This window comes from Microtus ochrogaster, chromosome 16 (assembly GCF_000317375.1).
Source record: "Microtus ochrogaster isolate Prairie Vole_2 chromosome 16, MicOch1.0, whole genome shotgun sequence".
In the NCBI taxonomy this organism is placed as follows: Eukaryota; Metazoa; Chordata; class Mammalia; order Rodentia; family Cricetidae; genus Microtus; species Microtus ochrogaster.
The window spans coordinates 56,714,848-56,724,050 of NC_022018.1; positions in this window are offsets into that span (position 1 = coordinate 56,714,848).

Consider the following 9,203-nt stretch of genomic DNA (forward strand, 5'->3'; position numbering starts at 1 on the left):
TTAAGACAGGGTTTCTCTGCTCCTGCCTATCCTGGAAGTTGCTCTGTAGACTTCTGTAGACCAGGCTGGCCTTGAACTCACAGAGATCCACCTGCCTCTGCCTCCCAAGTGCTAGGATTAAAGGCGTGCGCCACCCACCACCTGGCCTTGTTTCTAAGAGCCTCAGGTCATTTCCCGGTGCCAACACTCATCTTCCAAGGACATGGAAAAGAGAGAGAGAGAGAGAGAGAGAGAGAGAGAGAGAGAGAGAGAGAGGAGAAATTGCTAGTGGGGGTGTGACAGCTTGCCCTGCTGTGGAGGGCCCATCGGGTAGGGGGTGCCATCAACCTGTCCTCTGTGCTGATGTTTAGACATGGGCCTGAGATCAGTTGAGTGTCTATGTCCCTTTGGTAGTTGGAGAAGCTTAGAGTTTTAGTGCCAGTGAGGAGATTTAGATGACCATGTTGAGAGCAGCCCACTAACAGGGTAAGTAGGTCTGAGGTAGCGGTTCCAGTTTGGGTCTAGGAGCCGGGCGATGGTGGCACATGCCTTTAATCCCAGCACTCAGGAGGCAGAGGCAGGCGGATCTCTGTGAGTTCGAGACCAGCCTGGTCTACAGAGCTAGTTCCAGGACAGGCTCCAAAGCCACAAAGAAACCCTGTCTCGAAAAAGCAAAAAAAGAAAAACAAAAAACAGTTTGGGTCTAGGGCAAAGCAATGTTATTTGCTGGCCCTAAATGTCCCCCTAGCACAAGGAACATGGAACTCATCCACCTGCTCCCCTTAGGAACCTTGGGAATTTCCCAGGCATTTTGAAGTGAAGAAAGAGATGGGAAACCTTGCCCAGGAAGGGCCCTGGTTTGGAGTTAGGAGACTATGGCTGGTATCTGCCCCTTTAAGGCCACAGGTCTGTCCTCTTACAGTGGGACGAAACTGAGCCGGGCGGTGGTGGCGCACACCTTTAATCCCAGCACTCGGAAGGCAGAGGCAGGGGAATCTCTGAGTTCAAGGCCAGCCTTGTCTACCAGAGCTAGTTCCAGGATAGGCACCAAAGCTACACAGTGAAACCCTGTCTTGGGGAGGGGGCGCAGAGGGGAGGGGCAAACTGAACACACGTCAGAGAGTAAGGAATGTTGCCAAGCCAGGATTTGGTACTTCCTAGTGCTCGGCCCCCTCTGCCCTGGGCTTGGTGGACAGTGGAAGCTGAGCAGTGCTCAGAGGGCAGGAGTCTATGCAGGGCCCTGTGTGAATGCGTCTCCAGATAGAACTGGTTCCAAACGTGAAAACAGGAGGTCAGATCTGGAGAGCCGGGTCCCAGGTCCCAAAGGACGCCCAGGTGCACAGGACACCAGATATGGGGTGCACTCGCAAGTCACCTTTAGGTACAAGAAGGCTTTGGAGAGCAGAGAACTGGGAGAGGTGACGTGGTCAGGGCTGGCCCGGCCCCGCTGGCGGAATAAACCCGTGGCTATTTGGCGTAGAGGCCCGGAGCAGCGTTTCTGTTTGGCTCTCGCAGTCCACAGAGCAAACACTGGCAGCTTGCAAGTTCCACTTGGGTTCTCACCAACTCAAACAGGCTTGGCCAAGACTTGGATTGATTTGCTTGGGACAGCAGAAGTTCTGCTTGCCCGGGCCTGGCTGTGGAAAACAGGACTTTCTTCCCTGTATAACTCATAACAGGGCTGTCCTGAGATTTCTGTTAGTGCCAGGTTCTCCCCGGGCTCTTGCAGGAGAGATGTGGAATCTGAATTGGAGGTGGTTTCTCTGTTTCTGTTTTTGTTTGTTTTTGTTACTCCCCTCTACCGCTGCTGAGTCCTCCAGCAATCTAGTGATGTGGAGACCATCTCTATTCGAGCAGCCTTTCAAAACTTGGTAGCTAGACACTGGGAGCAAGCAGTACACCTTGGTGTCTTTGAACAAACAACACAGGATGTCTCTCAACTGAACTAGTCTTCGACAGGCAGGGTTCTCTCTCTCACTGGCATCAGATCATTGCCTGTTTCTCACTCTGTCCTGGGCCCCACATGGGCTTGCTCCGCTGTTCTGCAAGCATTTGAAAAGGTGACTGAATTCCTCCGCAGTCCCCACAGAAAGGAGGGAGTCCAGTGGGACTGACACGTCTTCTTTAGACCACTCCTCCCTGGAGAGGACATCATTGTGCCTGGTCAGCCAGGCTACCCTCTGCTGAGTGCTGTCTTATGTTTCTCCAGAGCAGTGCCTCTCAGTGCTTCCTAATGCTACAGCCCTTTAATACAGCTCCCCATCCCCTGGTGACCCCAACCATAAAGTTATTTTGTTGCTACTTCCTAACTGTAATTTTGCTGTTATAAATTGTAATGTAAATATCTGATATGTTTCCCCCCCCCCCAAGGGGTCAAGACCGACAGGTTAAGAACCACTGCATTAGAGACTTTGTGTGCCGAGCCCTGGAAGGATTGTGCTGTGCAGGGCCAGGGCTGGGAGGAGAACATTCTTAGCTCTGTGGAGGAGAACCAGGGTAGCAAAGCAGAGGGTACTCATTGCACAGATGTGGGCTTGGTGCATCTGCTTGAGAGCAGCTGGGGGAAGGGAGGGGAGGGAGAGGGCAGAGCCGAGGCTGGGTAGATGGTCTCTGACAGTCTGATAGCCTTCTGGGCTGAGAGTTGGATCCTGCCATTCCCTGAGAAAGGCAAGCAATCTTTATTTTATTTTTTTTTTTTTTTTTGAGACAGGGTTTCTCTGTGTAGCCCTGGCTGTCGTGGAACTCACTCTGTAGAATAGGCTGGCCTTGAACTCATAGAGATTCACCTGCCACTGCCTTTGGAGTGCTGGGATTAAAGGTGTGTGCTACCACTGCCCAGCCTTTAGTTGCTATACTGGACCTTTTAAGTAGAGCCCTCTAATAGATTAGACCTATATTTATTTAGGTTACATTAAAGATCCTCTGGGGCATAGGTGTCTAGCTCAGTGGTGGAGAGTTGCCTAGTGTGTGTGTGTGTGTGAGGTCTAGGTTTCCGAGATGGAGATGGTAGAGTAACCAGAGCTATAGATAGATAAGACAAGATTATCTTTAAACTGCGAGCTGTTAAGAAGTCTAGGTGTGGCGCACGCCTTTAATCCCAGCACTCTGGAGGCAGAGGCAGGCGGATCTCTGAGTTTGAGGCTAGCCTGGTCTACAGAGCTAGACAGCCAGGGTCAGGACAGCCAGGGCTACACAAAGAAACCCTGTCTTGAAAAACCAAAACTAAACCCAACCAACCAACCAACAAACAACAACAACCTTTAATTTGGACTAAGCCTCCAACTGGGCCTAGAAGCTTCCTCAAGTATCTCAGAGGTGGTAGCACCGAGCATGACCGTCTTTTGCAAAATGGGAGCATGGAAGAGGCCACAAGGGAATGGGGAGTTTGTTTTCCAACTCCAAGAATCAGGGTTGATTGAAGCTTGTGCATACCAACCATGAGAGAGGGAGAGGGGCTCAGGGCAGAACCCCTACTGCCCTCTGACCCTTCCCAGGGTGCCCTGCCTTGGGACTGAGGCCTGAGGTGAAAAAAAAAAAAAGCAACACAAAACTTGACACTGAGCCAGAGGAGGAACGAGCCAAGCAGAGGTCAGGCCAGGCCCAAAGGTGCAGCTTTCTGTCTTTGTTGGCCAAGGAAATCCTGCTTTCTGCTTGCTGGCACTTCCGTTCACTGGCCTCCTAAACACGTACAGATGTAAGCACAGAACCCCGACATGGCTGTCTTCATGGTTTCCATTGAGCAGGGGGCAAAACTGAGGTTCAAAGAGGCGATGTAATGGGTCTGGGGTTGCACAGGTTGGGAGGAGAAGCAGGATTCCAACCCAGCATGCCCGGCTCTTCAGCCACCCCGCATGCAGCAGCCTTCACAGGAATCCTTTGTCCTGTTTTATAGGTGGGCAAGCTGGCACCAGATGAGACCCATGTAGCCAAGATCAGCATTTGGTTAGTATCTGAATGCAGGCCACACGCGTGCCCCTTTGTTCTGCTGGGGCAAGAATACAGTGGCCTTTTTCTTTCTCGCTGAAACTGTTTCTTGAACTCTAAAAGCCAAGCCCTGGTGGTCCCTTCTGAGTTGGCCTGGTTGGGAGGGAGGGGCTCACATAGGTCCGGTCTGGCTAGTCCCTTGGCCCCTTCCCAGTGCCCAGTGGGGCCCTCTGAAGAATGGTTGGTCCTAGAGGCCCAGGACCCTAGAGAATGAGATGCTGCAGGAAGCAATCAGTGTGTGTGGAGAGGGTGGTGACTGTGAAGACTAATCAGGAAATTACAGCCCAGGCGGAGAGAGGGTTTGGCCTAGACTGTGCCTTTCCCTAGACTTCAGTACAGCAGAACCACATGGAGGCTCGGCTGCGTCCAAGTGGGTGTGTTGAACAGGCACAAGCGGCTTGGGGAGCAGAGCCAGGCCAGCCTCTTTGGAGGGGTAACCAGTGATAGCTCTTTGGTGGATGGGAGCTGTGGCACCTGGAGGAATGTGGCACAAGCTGCCGAAGTTTGGTTGGAGTGTCTTCCCCTCCCCTCCTTCCCCGACTATTGCCAGAAAAGAAGGGAAATAAATATTAAGTGTGAAAAGCCATTAGGTGTGGAACTGCGCATACACCATGCACGACACTACTGTTAACACACACATACACATGCATGCACGCACTCACATGCCCACACGCATACGCGCGCACACGTACTCATGCACACACGTACTTATGCATGTGCGCATACACACACACTGTTGATGGATTTTCCACCCCCTTTTAGGTAACAGAAATGATAGACATTTCTAATGCTGGCCTGGGTTTGAAGAATGGGTCCCCTTTGTCTATACCTGGCAAAGCAGATAGGAGCTACCTCGCATGCATTTTCCAAGGGGCCCAATGACCAGCGAAGGAGATGCTTGAATGGGGATGCTTGCCGTGACTGCAAACCAGAGGGACTGAGGACCCACCTCCCACTCATGGCGAGAAAGTGGGCCGAGTTACATCCATACGCGTGGCCATCGGAAGAGTTTGTTGGCCAAAGAACATCTTTGTATTTAATGGAATGGGAAAAAGTGGCTTCTGGAACTACCTTTGGCAGCTCCGGTGTCTGCGCTCAGAACCACTGGAAGCAGAATCGTGAGAGTCATAGTTTGGGGGCAATTGTCACTTTTGTCCTCATCCTGATCTAAAACTTATTGAGTGCTAAGAATTAATAGTATTTTATGATCAGGAAAAAAGTACACAGTTTTTATTCTGAAAAATATGTTAAATGACACACTGTGTGCTTGTGTGTGCACTTGAAGCTGCAGGCGCATCTGTGTGCCCACACCTATGGCAGGCGAAGGGCATTTGAGGTGGAAGGGAAAGAAGGCCTTGCGCTGCTGACAGGATGAGGGACCCCGTAGGTGAATGTGGAGGAAGCAGACTGCCTCCGGGCCCTGAGGGCCTTGAGTGTCTGTAAGCAAAGCAGTGACCTGGAGGCAGCCGTATTCAAGGTTGGCACCTGGCATTTTAAGCTCTCCAGTTCTCTCCTCTCTATCTTCCAGGAATTGCTTTTGCCTGACTCAGATTTACTTCAACTGCATACTTATTCCCACAGCTGCCTGTCCTTAAGGCTCCATACCTTGCCCCCTCTTACGCGAAGCCTTCCCAGATTACTCCTGTTGCCCTCGGACTTCTTCCTTCTTGCCTGTTTATGTAGTGATATTTCATCTGTATTTTAATAAGTAATATTAACCGTGCTTCATATTTACCCTCGGCCTTTCCCGTTTTCTCTTAATCCTTCTCCATGTGGACATTTCTCCTAGCATTTCCAAGAGGTTGAAACCCTGACAGAGGGAGGGAGAGCATGGGCAGGGTAGAAAACAGATCCCATGCTTATTTTGAGCCTTACTATGTCATAGACATGGTTACAGATATGGACAGGAGGACTCCGCAGGTTACATGGCAGTGAGTACCAGCGCCACAATGCTAGAGTTGTACCCGGGCTTGGTGTGACTCAAAAGTGCGCTCTCTGTGCCTCTGATTGGCCTGCCTTGGGCTCTCACCCCCAGGTGCTGGCTGAAGGGAGCAGCAAGGGGGGACTTCCTGTGCTCTGTTTACTCTGTACTCAGGTGATCTCCAAGAAAGAAGGGGATTCCAGCTCACTCCAGCTCCAGGCCTCCGGAGAGTCCAGGGCAGGGCAGCATCTCTGTAGCATCCTTAGGTGGTACAGGGAAAGAGCGTGCTGGAGTCTGGCCGGGAGGGAGGCTGGACATGCTGAGCATGAAAGAGCACTCTGTAGACTCAAGCTATCCTCCACAGGGAGTGATTGCTAGCATGTTCCAGACTCTGGGGTAGATCCCAGCACCATGGAGGGCTGGGAGGGGAGACAGGGAAGAATCCCTTATTAAGCAATTCTCCAGAGGTGATGATGATGACGATGATGATGAATTTTGTACATTTGATCAATAGCCCCCCCCCCTTAAAAGCTATGTGTAGTGGTCACACCCAGGGCTCCTCACTCCTGGATAGGAGATGCTGGTTTACTCCAGGAACCGGCAAGCAGGTCCAGTTCCTGCTCAACAGTGGGAAAGTCAAGCGCTGTGAGAGAACCAAGGGTTTAAAGTTCTGGTGACCTAACAGAAAGAACTTGGCAGGCTCTCCAAGAAATGACAGCTGCTGAGTGGCTGGAATCCGGGCCTCTGTTCCCACCCCCAAGGCTTCCCAGGTTCTTCATCAGTCCTGACTGAGTGGATATCCCTGCCTTGAGGGGCCGGGAAGTCTTGGGAATTTGGTGGGCTGTGGGGGTGCAGCATCAGCCCCTCTGGGCTCCCGTCTCTGGGAGAGCCAAGAAGCTCAGAAGCAATCTGGTGCTTCCCATGCACTGGTCTTCTCACCAGCCCTAGTGGCTCAACAGCAGGCAGTGGGGGGAACCATTGGCTATACTTTCAGGGGGCTGGGGACTTTCCTATAAAACACCCTTCACTGCGTGTGCCTCTGTGAGCATGTGTGTGCATGAAAAGCTGCAGTGGGACGAACATTTCTATTATGTCCTGGAAAGTTCCCAGAGAGACCACAGGCAGGCAGCCTGGGGAAGCCCTGGCGGGCCTGTCAGAACCTGGCAGGCAGAGAGGTGGCCAGACACTCTGAGGCTGCAGTGGCAAGTTTGCCAAGCACTTTCCATGAGGCCACTGGGATGTTAAATGCTTGGTTCAATTAAGTGGGTTAATAAGCTTTGTCTGATTATGATGGCTAATGATATTATAATGTGATAACAGCAATAATAATGCCGTTAGCGGCAACCGTTGAGTGTGCTGCACTGTCCCGGGCACAGAGGGAAGCTCAGCACACACACCCCTACCCAGGCCCCATTTTCCACTCATAAAACCCCATTCTTCAAAGCTCTTCCAACCCAACTCCCTGTATCCATTTTCAGGACAAATTACCAACACTTAAAAAAATTGGTCCATTTTGCATGGATGCCAAGTTCAAATGACTATTACTTTCCCCTGTGTTTGAGATGTAAAAGGGAGGGGGTAGGGACAGGGGCAGGAAGGGGACCTGGGATGGTGGAGAGGAAAAGCAGGCCAGGGAAGCACAGGGAGATGACCATGGAGGAGGAGAAGGAAGTGAGCTTTCCTCAATTCAGTAAAAGCGTATTTCTGGAATTTTTCAATTCGGTTTACTTGGGCAGAAAAATTAGGAATGGCGGACTTATTAAGCTGAGGAAGCATGGCTATTTTTAGCAGTGGTGTAAAACCTTGGTAATTTGGACCTCTTTCATAAGGATTCCATAATCATGGGGGCTTGCAAGCAGGCAGGAGTGTGTGTGTGCGTGTGTGTGTGTGTGCGTGTGTGTGTGCGCGTGTGTGTGCGTGTGCGTGTGTGTGCGTGCATGTGCGTGTGTGTGCGTGTGCGCGTGTGTGTGCGCGTGCGTGCGTGTGCGTGCGTGTGTGTGTGTGCGTGTGCGTGCGTGTGTGTGCGTGTGTGTGCGTGCGTGTGTGTGCGTGCGTGTGTATAGGCAGGTAGGGCTATCTAGGAGGCTGAGTTGGGAGCATAGAGGGGACCCTAGGAACGAAGAGGGGAGAGATGGACAGATGAGTCTTCCTCCACACTCGTGCTGGCGCCTACTCACTTTGTGTAAAGAAGGCCGCATTAGAAAACAAAAATGCGCTCTCTGAAAAAGCATTTATTAGATTTAGTTGACGACTCCCGCACTAACTGCGCTGCCCGGAACGAGAGGGATCCTAGGCACTCAGGGTGTTTCATTTTATTGTGTTTCGAGACAAAAGTCTCACTGTGGAGCCTTAATTGGCCTAGAACCCTATGTAAACAGGCTGGCCTTGAACTCACACAAGTCACCTGCCTCTACTTCCTGAGTGCTGGGATCCAATGTGTGAGCCACCGTGCCTGGCCACTTGGTGTGTTCTAGGTGGACGCCTTGGGCTGAGGACATGGACACCGGGCGGAGTCCTTTAGCTTTAACCCATGGTTATAGGTTTTTCCATTTTTCTTTTTTTTAAAAATTGTTTTTATTGAGCTCTACATTTTTCTCTGCTCCCCTCCTCTTTAACCCTCTCCCATAGTCCCCATGCTCCCAATTTACTCAGGAGATCTTGTCTTTTTCTACTTCCAATATAGATTAGATCCACGTTTGTCTCTCTTAGGGTCCTCTTTGTTATCTGGGTTCTCTGGGATTGTGATTTGTTGGCTGGTTTTTCTTTATTTTATGTCTAACAGCAGCCACTTATGAGTGAGTACATATGATATTTGTCTTTCTGCATTGGTTTTTCCATTTTTAAAATAGTATTTATTGCTTTATTTCAGTGTTACAAAAGTATTACATGCGTGAAAAAGAAAAACGTAGGACAAATGAGAAAAACATTTCTCAGTTTCTAAAAGTAGCTAGTGTTAATGGTTTCCTGAGACATCTCTGTACATATAACAATAGAAGTGATTCCACGCTTGTAGGTCAAATGCAGCTAACCTCGGTTCCACGCTTGTAGGTCAGGATGCAGCTAACCTTGGTTCCACACTTGTAGATCAGGATGTAGTTAACCTGGGTTCCACACTTGTAGATCAGGATGTAGCTAACCTCGGTTCCATGCTTGTAGGTCAGGATGCAGCTAACATTGCTTAGTTTTTTGCACCTTGTTTACTTTCTTGACAAGGAAGCACATATTAAAACACAATGACAAACCCGTCACTTGATTCAATGCCAGTCTTAGTATCCATTCTTTCTCATGGTTCATAGTTGATAGCTTAGGAAATGTTGTG